The sequence below is a fragment of the Notamacropus eugenii genome, chromosome 3 (genome assembly GCF_028372415.1).
Source record: "Notamacropus eugenii isolate mMacEug1 chromosome 3, mMacEug1.pri_v2, whole genome shotgun sequence".
NCBI classification, from domain to species: Eukaryota; Metazoa; Chordata; class Mammalia; order Diprotodontia; family Macropodidae; genus Notamacropus; species Notamacropus eugenii.
Window position 1 is genome coordinate 123,657,051 of NC_092874.1, and position 15,741 is coordinate 123,672,791.

Below are 15,741 nucleotides of genomic sequence, written 5' to 3' on the forward strand. Positions count from 1 at the left end.
AGATGAAGGACTTTCCTTAGAGGCTGGAAAGCTTGGGTTAGTTACATGACTGTGGGCAAGTCCTTTAACTTCTTTCTGGTTTTCTAAGAGCAAATTACAGACCTCTTGCCAATGTGTATCAACAGGCGAAGCTTTTGTACTGGAAATCTTCTTTACCATGGAATCACTGGTCCAAGCATTAAATAAAAATACCTAAACATCTTCCCCTCTCCAGTCCCCATTCATGATCCCCTGTTACACTAATTTTTGGTGTATAAAAAAATCACTGTGCCACAGGTCACATATCCAGGCTAATTTCCTTTTGAATTGATGGCAGTGGAATATAAATTGGGACTCTTTATTATTATACTTATTCTCAAATATAATTTTCTCTTTATTTTGAATGTTTATTGGTTTAGTCATCTACATATGTTGGGGTAGAAATATAAGACTGGGTTAGAGTGACATTCAACAAGAACACATTGGGGGTTATTTGTGTTTTCACATCAGTTTTACCTAACACAATGGTAATGGGTAAAAAGTGGGTGAAAGGACAAAATATCCCCCAAATCTTCTGGCCTATAACACTTTTAATCACTTAACTTCCCTAATATGCAATAAGATGAGGTACATATGGCTGTATAGAATAAAAAGGGATTGTAAAAGTGCACACATTCACATGCCTTTTTTGTTGCAATGCTGCAGAAGCAAAGTGTATATTCCCTTCTAATTAGGGACAAATAAAGCCTGCACTGGCAGTTCCAGCTGCAGTCTTATACTTCATTATATAGTGTCCATATTATAGAAACTTTAGGGTCTTTAGAGAAGAAGAGGAAATCAATAAGGATTTATTAAGTACCTACTATGAGTCAGGCAGTAGACTAGGCTCTGAGGGAGGCAGTCCCTACCCTTGAAGAATGTACTTGCTAGGAAAGAATAATAGAGTTTTCTCTTATGATATGAATATTAAAATCAGTTCAAAACTGACTGGGAAAAGATAATAGCCAATGTATTTTCACCCTAATTTAATGTTTTCGCTTCTACTTGATCTTGAAAGGCCCCTCATAATACAATAATAGTGCTTTTCATTTCCCTAATGCATAATTAAGCAAATTATGAATCTCTTAGCTGGAAGGTAAAAAATAAACAAACAAACAAAAAAATAAGGTTTGAACAGTAGAATACTGTAATGATTTAACTCCCCAAATTTTCAATTCATTTATGCTTTGCTTGTATTTGAATACCAGCAAAAGATGTTGATTTGGTATTATAATACATTCTTCAGTTCTGCGTGTCCAAATATGCTCATTGAAGTGATGTATTTATGCAATGTATTTATCCAGAGTTCTCATCTAAGAAGCTGTTGATAAGCAATAAGAAAAACAACACTGGAGTATTTACAATTTATTGCTCCTTTGAGATGACTTCACAATAATTATCACAGTACTGCATTCAATAATGCATAAAATCGACTTCCATTCCTAGCCACTGCTGTGTGAAACCATCTCACCACAGCTCAACAGTCGACTGTGTATTTATTGTAGCCTGGAGATGTTTCATCTGTTTATCTCCCCCGACACTTCTCCCCTTATCCAGGAACCAAAACCAACATCTACTGAAACACAGGCTGTTGCCACGTCTCATAGTGTACATTCTTGCTGGCACTGTGTGAAAAGACCTTTTTTGAAAGAGTATTTTGAAAGTGGACAAATGAAAAATAAAAAATAAGTAGGACTAAGAAAATATGACTACTGAATTTTAAAGCAAGAAAGGTATAATATATGACATCTTTCAAGCTGGTTCATCTGCTACAAATTGGTGGTGTAAAAAAATCATCTGGACTTTCACTGCTGCTCAGCAATCCTTCTGCTTAACTCATTAATTTGCTCTCATTTCCCACAGAGAATGTTCCAAGACTTTCTCTCTCTTTTTTAAATCATGAACTAAAACTCATTTCTCTTCTTCACTGAGAAGACTGAGACCATCCTGCCTCAACTTTTTCTGCTCCCTTCTAACTTCCCAGAACTCAGCATTATTGCCCGTCATCCTTCTTGTCATCACACAAGATGCAATATTCCTACTACTCCCCAAGGCTTTACCTGTGTCTCTGATCCCATTTCCTACAACCTCCAAGAACTAATTCTGACAATCAAACTCTTTATTTTGCAGGCTTCCAATTCCCACTCTATTGACTAAGTCCTGTAACTACCAACATGCTTAGATTTCTCTGTTATTATTTTTTTCCTTTAAAGATCTTGACGCTCTATCCATCTACCATTCTATCTCTTTTGAAATTATCTACAATTGAGGTCTCTACTTGTTAAGCATTCAGTCTTTGTGCAGCTCTTTGCAATCTGGCTTCCATCCATATCTCTACAGAAAATATTTCCTCAGAAATGACCAGGGACTCTGAAGGATTGATCAATGGAGGGTATGAATAAAGATTGGAAGCCAATTGTCATTTAAGGCTATTTGCTTTTCATTCACTATAGAAATATTGTCTAGAGAGTTTACAAGTAGAGAGAAGTTCCTTTCCATTTTTAGGTTTAAAAGGGTAAGTTTGTAGATCCATTTTTATCGTATATTTATGAACTTATTGATTTGTATCCTCTCCACCACTTGAATTTTCTAATTGCATTCACTCTTTTATTTTTTCCCCTTTGGGAGCCAGGTAGGACATTTCATCCATATATCTGTGATAAAAATGTATTTTTTTCTGTGTTCTATTCATAATATATCTTAAAAGTAAAGTATCATCATTAAAGAGACTTCTAAAATGACAAGATTAGCTGAAAAAACTAAATAGGCTATATTATCTATAACATGTAAGTTATTTGCAAGTCTTGTGAAATATGATATATGTAAGATATTATATATATATATACATTACATATAGTGAAGTAGTAAATATCTATTCTTAACTTTCATTTTTTGTTTTTGTTTGTTTTCTAGACTTAGTTCCATCAACTCTGCCAATACTGAGTCTTAGCTTTAAGACAAAAATCTGAAATCTTAGTCTCAAGAAATACTTTTTTGGGATACTCATAAAATATTACAGTTTTTGTTTATGAATAAGAGTCTGCCACTGATTGTTTATCTCTACTTTTTCAGTAGTTATTAAGTCATATGATCTCATTCATGAATAGTGACCATCTGATACTATATTACTTTATATAATATATAGTTCTCCTTGTATGTTTACTCTAGGAGAAGTCCATTGGGTTTAAAAATCAACCAGTTTTTCATTATCTCTAAAATCTCAGCTTTTCAAAAAACTTTCGAACCCTATGTGCCTCAAAAATATAAACATCTTAAAATGAGATCATTATCTTTAAAGCAATCCCATAATTCCTTTGTGGTAGTTTGGAAGACAACAGCAGTAAAATATCTTTGGGAACAGGTTCATAAAATCACTACACATGTTCATAGTCTTGACTTCCAATTTGAAAAATTAGAAAGTACACTGAAAAATATTGTGGTGCTGTCTTCACATTTTCAAGGTCATATTTCTGGAGATGGATGCCTTTTGGTTCAGACTAATTACACTAAGATACCTATTACCCTGAAATTTGCTCTAGCCTAAGAAGTGGTGGATGGGAAGTTGATGTGACTTATAGACCCATCTTCCCAGGCTAAGGATATAAGCAGTTATGGATGCAAATTTAAGTATGTGAGAACAATATGGGGAAGATAGACATGGGCAGGAGCCACTGCAATAAGCAATAAAGTTGGAACCTAGCAGAGTGGGCTCTGGAAAGAAAGATAGTGCCAACCCTGAGATCATCATTTCCAAGGCTCTGCTTTCCTGGTTCACACTTCTTCATAGATCATATATCATTATTTCAAGCTATCAGAACCTTTAGGGTTACCTAGGCCAGAGCTTCTTAAATTTTTTCCCTTTAGGAGCCATGTAGAACATTTCATTTATATAATCTATGATAAAAATGTAGTATTTTTCTCTGTATTCTGTCTATAACATAGCTTAAAAGTAAAATATCATTAATAAAGAGACTTTCAAAATGATGAGATTAATTGTTGAAAAAAAACTAAAAAGGGCGCATGACTTACAGTGTAAAAAGCACTGATGTCCAACTCTGCCTTCTAGAGAGATCAAATAACTTGTCCAAGTCACACAGGTGACAGGTAGCAAAACCAATATTTGAACTTCTATCCTTGGACTCCAACACTCTTTCCATGTCTATATCTTCTGCCTTTTCACTTATTCTTCAATCCATTGACTTTGTCTCTCTTGCTGTTACTTGCATGGGACACTTTACCTCTTTCTTGTCTCTGTGTATTTTTACTGTCTCCTACTTCTCTCTTCATCTCTGCCTTCATGTTTCTCTGACTTCTTACAAGTTTCAGTTTAATCCCACCTTTTACAAGAAGTCTTTTCTTTCCAATTAGTCCTAGATATATCCTATTTGTACATTGTTGGTTGCATATGATCTCTCCCATTGAACTAAGCTTCTTAAGAGCAGGAATGGGCTCCCCCCCTTCTTTTGTATCTCCGGTGCTTAGCACAGTCCAGAGCAATTAGTAGGAACTTTATAAATATCTGTTGACTTGACTAAGCTTTTTGAAATAAGGTGCAATGCAGGTTATAAGTAAATAATGTGACCACTTTTGCAGCAAATCATTACTTCAATATGTCAAGGATACGTGATTTTGTTGGTTGGGTACTCCTTGTGTCAGAGCGGATCACTACCTTTCCGTATCTTGCTAGACGGTGCTCATGAGTATCCAGTGGTCAAAAGAATTCAGAATCTGGTGAGTCCAGTCTTCTTGTGATGAGCTTCTCCATCTGGTTTTTGGAAGGCAGACTATGTATAATCCACCACCTACCTACATCTGAAGCCTCTCCACCTTGGTCTTAATATGGCAGAGCTTATACTCCACTAGTGTTTTTTCTTGTTTTGTTTTGTTAGATAATCCAGGGTCCATCATTGTAGGATTACTTCAATGGACAAAGAGTGCATTGGACAAACTTTGTGGAGAAGAGGGTTTTGGAAGGGACTTGGTCTATGATTTAATTTGTGTAGAAAACACCCAGTGAAGAAAATCCCATTACAAATTCAAGTCAGGACCTACTATGAAAGTAGTAGTCTCAGAACTCAGGTCCATTCATTTGTTGGTTGTTTTAAAATATTTTCATAACTATATTTAATTATAACTGGTTTGTTTTGTATTCATATATATATATACATATATATTTTATTTTATGCACTTAAAAATGCTATTCTGAGAAAAGGTTCATTGGCTTAACCATAGCTTTTCACACATATGCTCCTTTTTCCTCTTCTAATACATCAGTTAATAAACATTTATTAAGCAGTTACTAGTCCCCAGGCACAGTGCAGGGAATATAAAAAGATGCAAAAGACAGTTCCTGCCCTCAAAAAGCTCACAGTCTATTGGAGTAGACAGCAAACACATAAATACAAACAAGCTAAAAATAGGATAAATAGGAGATAATTAAGAAAGGGAAGACACTAGAATTAAGAGGGGTTGGTAAAGGCATCCTAATGAAGAATTTTCACTGGAACTTAAAGAAAACCAGGGAAGGCATTAGGTGGAGACCAGGAGAAAGTGAGCTTTCTAGGCATGGGGAACAGCCAGGCAAAATGTCCAGATCTGAAAGGAGTGTCTTAATTGTATAATAGCAAAGGAAGACAGTATGAGTGAACTCTCAGTGGGAGGTAAGGTGTAAGATTGGAAAGGTAGGAGGGGGCTAGGTTTTGAAGAGCCTTTGTATTTAATCCCAGAGGTAAGGGCAGTAAAGTGGACAGTGGATAGAGTGTCAGGAATGCAGAGGATAACTCATCTTACTGAGTTCAAATCTGGCCTCAGACACTAGTTCTGTGACCCTGAGCAAGTTATTTAATCCTTTTTGCCTCAGTTTCCTCACTTGCAAGATGAGCTGGAGAAGGAAATTGAAAATCTCTCCAGTATATTTGTCAAGAAAATCCCAAATGCTGTCAAGAAGAGTTAGACACAACTGAACATCAACCTGGAGGTGACAAGGGAACACTGAATTCATTGATTGGGGATGATATAGTAATACTTGCATATTATGAAACTCATTTTAGTGGCTGGATGGAGGATTGATCTGAACAGAGAAAGACTTGAGGATGGCAAACCCACCAGAAGGCTAAGCAATTGTCCATATAGAAGATGAAAAGGACTCATACCAGAGTGGTGGCAGGGTGAGAGAAGAGAAAGAGGCATATTTGACAGATGTTGCAAAGGTGAAATCAATAGTCCTTAATAAAATATTAGACATGGGGGTGGGGATGAGACATAGTGAGGAGAAAAAGATGACAAGTAGGTTGCAAACCCAAAAGAATTGGAGGATGGTGGTACCCTCTGTAGTAATAAGGAAGGTAGAAAGGGGAGAAGGTTTAGGGAGGAAGTTATTAAGTTCATTTTGGACATGATGAGTTCATGATGATTACTAGACATACAATTAGGAGCGTATTAAAGGCAGTTGGAAATTAGTGGTCAGCAGAGTGTTTTGAGTGGGACAAGTAAATTTGAGAATCATCAGCAAAGAGATAAAAATTAATTCCATTGGGTCTGGTGACATTACCAAATGATATAGAGGTAGAAGAGAAGAGAGCAAGATTCAGAGCAGAACCCTATGGGACAACCATGCTCTGCCACCATCTTGATATAGGCTTTAATCACCTTATGCCTGAACTGTTGCAATAGCCTACTAGTTGGTGTTCCTGCCTCAAGCCTCTCTCCATTCCTGGCCATCTTCTACTCAGCTATCAAATGAGTCTTCCTAAAGAACAGATCTGACCATGTTACTCCCTTATTCAATAATCCCCAGTGGTTCCCCTCTACTTTTGGATCTACTTTCAGGATCCAATACCAAATTCTCTGTTTGGCATTCAAAGCTCTTCACAGCTGGGCCTCTTGCTACATTACCAGTCTTCTTAAACCTTACTCCCTTACATGTGCTCTGCCATCCAATGACAATGGCCCTCTCTTAATTGTCTCCTGTCTATCCTATTTTTAGCTTGTTTGTATTTCCATGTTTGCTGTCTACTCCATTAGATTGTGAGCTTTTTGAGAGCAGGAACTGTCTTTTGCATCTTTTTATATTCCTTGCACTGTGCCTGGGGACTAGTAACTGCTTAATAAATGTTTATTAACAGATCGATTGAGAAGAGGGAAAAAGGAGCATATGTGTGAAAAGTTAGGGTTAATTCCTTAATTCCTTAGATATTCCATGACTGGACTCCAGGCATTTTCTAATGAGATGATATTTGTAAAGCCCTTAGCACAGTGCTTTTTAAACACACATATGCACAAGTATAAGTATATAGTTAGCTAGCTGTTATATTGTTAACTATTATAAATTGCTAGCTATTATCATTTTCACTGGTTATTATCCTTGTCTGAAATACTCTTCCTCCTCACCTCCACCTTTTGTCTTTTCTAGCTTCCTTCAAATCCTGGCTAAAATCCCATCTACCATGAGAAATCTTTCCCAGTCCCCCAGATTAATTCTAGAGATGTATACAGGTTGCTTATCTACTCATTATCACCTCTCTCCATTCAGTTCCTTGAGATCAAGGACCTTCCTTTGCCTTTCTTTGTATTCCAACTGCTTAGTATAATGCTTGATACTTAGTAGGTACTTAATAAATGCTTACTGAGTGACTGACCCGACTACCAAAGAAGTACATGACACACAAAAAGTTACCAACTCATGTCTAAGAATGTAGCCTAGAGAAGTTACATGATATATCCTGGTCATATAGCCAGCATGTCAGAAACCGACTGAGGAGAGATTCTCCTGATTCTTCAGATGGACTCTTCATCTATTACCCCATGCAACTTGCCTAGACAAATATAACACAAAATCATTCACCAGAGTGAGAACAAAGTTATTGTGTTTCATTGGGTCTACCTACACTGGTCCTCTAAACTCAGCTTTACCTTAACCAGAGTAACCATTTATTACCCAGTTACTTGACTGGATTCACCTTATTGTCAAATACCTAGCTATCTGATTGAATTCAAATATTTTCCTCTTTCAACACTTCTGTGTGTAGACTCCCTCTTTTACGTGTACGCTGGTACTTTAATATTTCAATGAACTGCAATATCACTAAGATCTTCCATGACTCTGATTATAACACCTCTCAATTCAGTAGTGGGTCTTTAAGAGTTGCTGTGTGTATTTGCCTCTCTGTCTGTCCATCTGTCCATTTGTCTCTCTATCATCTCTCTGTCACCAGCCTAGCAATGAACCTTTTATGAATATCTCCAGATTAGCTACTTGGTGCCCAAATAAGGGACCTAAAATAAATCCCTGAGCTTCTGGTCCTTAAAGCCTTTCCAAACTGTCAAGATCTTCCAGTGTCTATAATTTTCTGACATGGCACTGAGAAACCTGCAGTCATCTCCAGGCCACGATGATGTAGCCTCTTAGGGACTGAACGAAGACTGAGTGAATATATCTTCGTGACCTGATAAATAACAAAGCAAAACAGATTATTGTTTCTCTCAGGAACACATACACATATAATTGTATAACCCTTGCCAATGGATTTACCTTTATTACCTCTATTGCAATTGGCTTTTTCAGTTTGATGCAAGTAACATATGTTCTTCATTCAGTAATTATGATCAGAATGTATAATTTGGTTTTTTTGATTTAGTAACCGTGCATGAAGGGCATTTTGTCTGCTGGAAAGTGAATTGGAACAATGATGCCCCTGCATTTCACTAGGCTGAATTTCTCCAGTGGCAGGTAGTCCTTATTAGTGATTACAAAACATATTGCAACCTGGAGGTTCAGAGTAAACAGAAGTGCCTGAACTGTGAACAAAGGGGCCATATGCTGTTTCTAGTCCACAGAGAGAGGGGGAATTGAGGGTAGTGTATCCGCTTAAAATAATTCCGTATTTACTTTTTTTGGCTTTTAAGTATTAGCTACTTTATTTGAAAACTATAGAGATGAAACACATCTTTGTGTGATTTTTTTTAGTCAAATCATGCTACTTGGGATTAAATGATTATAAACAACGTGAATTGAAATAAGTCTCTTTTTTTTGGCCAGCTGTTGCATGGATTATAAGCCTCAGGGTTACCTCTTGTCTGACTCCTTTTTATAATGAAGTCTCCCAATGCAACTGCCCTTTCCAAGCTGCCTTTCATGCCTCCTTAATCTGAGATCTCAGACTTGGGGGGCACAGAGCTTTTAAGACACAAGTGAGCCTTGTCTTCCTGGGGTTTTGCTGCCCTAGAAACGGTAAAGAAGAAACCTCAGGCCTTTCTGATGTCTTCCATACTTTCTAATAAGTCTACTTTGCTTCTCTGGTGGCTGGCCACCTTTCTCTCTGCTGACAGTACTCGAAGCTGAACCTCCAAAGGCTCTGGATTCTTCTGCTTGTCCTAACCTTTATACGGATGGAAAATCTTCTCTTCAAATAAGAAGTAATATTCCTAAAATAAACACAAAACACATCATGCAGGTGATTTAAAAAAAAAAACAACCAAAAATAAATATGAATACAAAATTAAACACAAGCATAAAAGCAACCAATAAGGAAGTTTTACTAAATAAACTAAGTGAAGAGTAATATAAAATGCATTTAAGATGGTCACATTTACAAAGCTGCATAGAGTAGTCTTTATAAATAATTTAGATAAATAACATTTTGAGGCTTGAATTATATGAATAAAACCCACAAATGTTGCTCTAGGATCTAGCAGCATGAAATGGCCACAAGTTAAAAGGACCATTGAAATTTTAGATCAAAGTACAGGAAAGTAAGCCTATTGTGTACTCAAATTTAAAATTGTATGCGATATGTATTTTGGTTCATTTTATATTTTCAAGGGAAATATTTTTAACAGGATCCCTATTCCTATCAGATTTCCATGGGATATAGTTTTGAGAACATTATTATAAAATATTATTTTATTAGCTCTCTTCTCATTCCATATTAGTTTAATCTAGAGTAGAAACATGCTTGTACTTACTTATGATAAAAGAAACAGGGAAATCTATATACTGCAGAATCTAAGCAGACACTAGAGACAATGAAAATAGAGGACCTTTCCTGCTCTTAGACTTGAGCCAAAGAGAAATCGATGGTAACTTTACAAAGGAGGGTTTGAGGCTCAGCTGTTAATGATGAACCTACTTCTTACTTCATATTGTTTTTTTAAAAACATTGTCATCAGAATAAAAAGAACGTGCTCTCCTGGAAGGCAGGCACCGTTTCATTTTCGTCTGCATCCCAATGCTTAGAATATTGCATAGTACACAGTAGAGGCTTGACAAATGTCTCTTGAATTATATTGCATACTCGTTTTGCCTAATGGCTAAATCAGCATGAGAATTCTAACTAGGGATCATATAGCAGGCAATACATATTCTTCACTTGTTTTCACTCTGAAGCTCTGGGTTACAAATGGATTTGTAAAAGAGGGGTATATTTTAAAGAACTTGGCAAAGTCTAACCCACATAAAGAAAGGCAGTTAATGACACAGTAGATAGAGAACTAGGACTGGTGTCAGGATGTCAGGTCAGATTTGGCCTCAGATGCTTACTAGTTATGTGGCCCTGGGCAAGTCACTTAAACTCTATTTGCCTCAATTTCCTCTGTTGTAAAATGGGGATAATAACCTACCATGCATGATCAAATGAGGGGATCAAATGAGATTATATTTGTACAAAGTTCTGAGCACAGTGCCTGGCACATAGTAGGTACTGTATAAATGCTTATTCTATTTTCCCATCACCAAAATTCACCTGAAGAAATTTGATTAAAGTGTGTGTGTGTGTGTGTGTGTGTGTGTGTGTGTGTGTGTGTGTAGAGCAGTAGAGAAGCAATTAATAATTGGGTGATGGTAAAGACACATCTAGAATATTTAGTTTCAGCCTGGACTAAATCTATTGACTCTAGGTTTTTAGCCACATTAAAAAAGCAGCAGTGGTTTGGCCATTTGTATTCCCTCTGGCCTTGTTCCCAGACTTACAACCTGATTGGCTAATGGCTAGGAGTTGTAGATACAGATGGGTGTGACAACACAAAAGTAAGCCTTCTTGCTCTGAGGTTTTTTGCTGAGAATTCAGACATACAGAATCACAGAATTCAACTACATACATTTGCCTGATTCATTTCTTTTTGCCACATGAATAAATGCTAAAAAATCATGGTGATCTGAATCAGTGACTCCAAGTAGTCACAATGTCTTTGCATTGAATAGAACTGAAATGTTGTTGAAGCAAAGACTGGATCATCCATTAGTTCCAAGACATTAGCAGATCATTCACCATGAGCCTTCTGAGGCCACCATTTAACCTTTCTTGGCCTTTGTTTTCCCATTTGTAAAATGATCTTAAACAAAACTTGCCTCTGACATACCATGCATATAAGTGTATGTCTAAAGTACTTTGAATTCTTGGCATTATGTAAATTATTGTGTGCATGAAGGTGAAGTCAATTTCTTTAGCCCTTTAGATATATTCAAATTGAATCACTTGTATATAGAAAAAAAATCACTATTCTTTGCATATATAAATTGCCTTGCTGTTCCTTTTTTCTTTATAACAAGATAGTTATTTTTAACATTTATTATTAGAGGTAATGTGACATAGTGGATAGGGCAGGGGCTCTCCTTGGAGTCAGAAAGACCATAGGTTCAAAACCTGCCCCTGTCAATTTAATATCTTGAACCAGACACTTGACTTTCAGATTCTTCAAAACTTACCTGTTTTGTCAGAGGTAGGCTGCAATCTCTGTTGGTAAAGGATAGCCCTATGCCTTGTTTTGACTAAAATACAAGTCTAACGTGTACTTTATTACTACTAGATGCTACTTTCTTGGCTTTGAAAAATCAGTCTTGGGTCACATCTCTGTCTTCATGCCACCAACTACTTAATCAGCTTGGAGCTTGGTAGATTATGAGAAACAAGTGTCCTGATAATTGAAATTTTCCCTGAATTATCCCGTAGGTGTTTCCTAAATAATATCTTTTGAGGGGAAAGGATTAACATATAATCAGTCAGAACATTTTTCAGCATAGTCCTTTTACTCTGTCACGTAGGCAGAGACTAATGTCTATACCAGATAACTAAAAGAGTTAATTGACTGTCTGTTTTGATTGTGTTATTTTAGCAATAATTGTGGCCAATTGCAATACAATCACTAATATGGTAAGATCGAATGGATATCTGACAAGTGTCTTCCCTTCCCCTCCTTTCAATTTGGGTTAGGGAAAAGTAAAAAAAGTCAGGACTTAATGGGCCTTGGGGTAGGGAAAGGCTCAAGCTCAGTCTCCCTTACCAGCATTCTTTGGTTGTATTGGTTTGTCTTCCAGGTCATCTAAGGGGCATAAAAGGTCCCATTCTGATGAGGTCAGGGCCCCTCTGACTTGCTGGGTGATAAAAACCATGTAGTCACCACATCCTTCACTGCTGACTAACTTTCTATTTGAAGATGAGGGGTAGGAATGGGAACAAGGAAGGTTTGTTGGTAGGAGCTAAATGCCACTGTATACTTGTTACATATCTTTGCTATGTTAAAACTAAGAAAACCTCCTTTTGTTAATTGTTCAATAAGTGCAGGTCCCTCATTTTGTTTCAGTGTTGAACCTGAACTAACCAGAGGCATGTTGTCAGGCCTATCCTTAATACATGACCTTAAAACTAATCCAGAATGATCATTTAAAGACCAGAAATAAATATGGTATTATTTCATATGTCACAAATTCATGCAATATTTGGATTATTTTTTAAGAAACTTGATTTTAATAGACTCTTGGTAATTTCAGACAGGGACCAACGGGAAATGTTCAAATGAGTAGAATCTAAGAGATTGAATCAATTCTTATGAAAGCAACAGATAGACCAAAAGAAAAAAAAAAGATTTCCTAAATCTTATCCTTGTCAAATGTGTCAGATGGAAGGAATTTAGGGAACTAAATAATAAAATACAGATGGAAAAATAGTGAAAATAAAAGTAGTCAAGTTACCAAGGAAAGGATACAAAGAAAATAGCAAAGTAAAATTGAATAAACTAAAGTAAAGCTTGAGGAACAACTTTACAGAGACATAAAATGAAACAGAAAAAATTGTTTATATATCAGACACCAGAGGAGGATAAAGGAAAATTGTGTCCTTTTATTTTTATGTGGAGGATAAGGTAATAAAGAATGCTGGTAAATGTTATTTTATTCCTTGTCTCAACCTTGGTGTAGATAAAAGAAGGTCAAATGTGATATGAAAAGCAGAAGAGGTATTGAAAAGCACAGAGATATGGGAGTACAACCTGGGTTGGAGGAAACATTTGGAAAGATTACTTCATTAAGCTGAAAGTACTCAAATTTCTATGCTCAGTGGGGTACATGGAAAAGTCACCAAAATCAAAACACGAGCCATATCTCTGTTTGAAAACCTTTAAAAATTCTGCTCCAAAGTTATGTTCTGGTAAGAGATACAGATTCTTATGGGAAAGTTACCGAAGGCAAGAACTCTCTTATGCCAGCAGTTTGTAAGAGTTGCAGGTCATAAAGGGAACAGCCAAAAACTTCAATCATCCAATGGCTGCAAAGGGTAATCTGCCAAAGTTCTATCTGTACTCAACTAAAGGATATGATAACTGATGGAAAAGTATAAGGAACAAAAAAAATGTAATGTAGAAAGTTATACCGTTGGAGTTTAGAAAAGAATTTCTAATCTCTTTCACTTCATTCCCCCCTCTCTTTTCTTTCTCTGGGGCAGCGGGACTGAATTATGCAAATTACCATGGGCTGGTAGTTGAAGAACTCCAAAAGTGAGGTAGGAGGTTCCAGTGCAGGCACCTGTGGCTCTAAAGAAGAAAAGCCCCATGAAATAGCAATAGTAGAGAATGTGGTGCAGGAACAAAGTGCAGTCAGATAGAATAAGGGGTTAAAGAGAAAAAGCTCATCAATTTGATCTTCATGTGGCCAGTTTCCCCAGTATCTCTAGACTGTAACCCAATCCTTTTCTCCCATTCTGCAAATTCCTGCTTTAAACCAAGCGTGCAAATGCTTTAGTATATGACTCTTACCTTAAAACACACATGCACACACACACACACACACACACACACACACACACATACACGCACACAACAAACAATTCAGTGTATAATCTTAGTAATGGCAAGTCAGTAGGAGTTCCATGCTCATCTTCCTCTGAATCTGGCTTTAATGAAGCCTATCTCTTGAATCTTTCCATGAAGACTTTCCTTTAAGTATACTTTATTTTTAATTTATTGAATCAAAAAGCATTTCCATAACATAGTTTAATTAAAAAAAAAGATAATTACACATGAAACTCCAAATCTGTTATGTATAACTTGCTATTGCTTTTAAATATATAATAAAGGTATCATGTAAATTTCTTTTTTTCCTTTTTGTCTTCCCTGCCACCCTAAAGATGGTTACCATTACATACACACACATATGTATGTATATGTGTGTATATATATATATAAAACCATTCTATACATAAAGTATACTTTAATTAAGTAATTATATTCAACTGACTCCTTACAGACTTTGTTGATAAATTCTGATGAGTAATTAGACATCCCTAAGTCAATCAACATTTATTTAACTCCTATTACATGGCAGGTTCTATGCTAAGCATTGGAGATACAAGGACAAAACAAAATAGTCTCTGCCTCCAAGTAACTTATGATCTTTCAGGGAGACAATGTGTGTGTGTGTGTATGTGTGTGTATGTGTAGATGCATAAACACAAGGTAGTTTGGGAAGGGGTATAACTAGAAGTTGAAGAGTTAGATCAGGAAAGGCGTCTATATCAGTAAGCACCCTAACATACACACGGGGACCTGCTATCACAGGTATTTTGATCTGCTTCTCTTAAAGGAAAGGCAACTTTTGAGAGGTTAACAATCACTTTAATCAAGCACATGTATATCATTCACTTAGTTCAGGGGAAAAAGTCATCACCCTGAACTTCAGAGAAAATACAGAGAAATCAAAGATCAACAGACATGACTTCCTCTGTCTGACCGTAATCAATACATATATCACAATTCAACATACAGGTTAACCTGTCTGACCATAGTTACCAGAGAGGGAAGCACCAACATCTGGGTTTTCAAAGCCAAGGGGGCTGCTTAGCAGCTTCCTAGAGTCCTCTCTGGCCAAACAAATACTTCCAGTCAATAAGCCCCCCAAAAAAGAGTCCTTATACAGTTTTCAGAGCCAAAGGGCATGACCCTCTAATCCAGTGCCTCAACAGAAAAAAACAAAAAGTACTTGGGATGCTCCTACGAAACAATTCCCCTAATCAAGCTTCCCTCAATGAGCAGGCCCAACAGTGAGTGAGAAATATCCTCCTTCATAACATTATTCAGAGGCATTATGCTTCTTGATATAAACAAAAACTGTAAAAAGATTCTGCTTTGTTTGGCCTCACAGCATCCATGTGTTAGCTATGGCCCAAATTGACTATTAAAAGAAGTGATGGATTCTCTGAAGAGATGGTAAGACCAGAACATATTCCAGGGTGGAAAGAGAGGCTGTACCAAAAGTGTGATGATGGGAAGTGATGTGGCTTGGATAAGGAAAAGGAACAATGTCAGTTTGGGGCATGTTGAGAAGGGAAGTAATATATAATAAAGCTGGAAAACTGGAGTGGGGGAAGATTATGAAACTGAAAGTCTATATGGTCCTAGTCCAGGTGAGAGGCTCACAGGGCATAAAGTAAGGTGGTAGCCAGGTGAGTAGCGAAAAGG

General features: G+C 36.7%; 1 protein-coding gene across 1 annotated transcript in view; it reads left to right on the plus strand.

Annotated features, from left to right (window-relative positions):
* LOC140531889 (metabotropic glutamate receptor 8) overlaps positions 1 to 15,741 on the plus strand; it is a 387,742-nt gene that overhangs the window by 174,237 nt on the left and 197,764 nt on the right. The gene's annotated exons all lie outside the window — the stretch shown is intronic.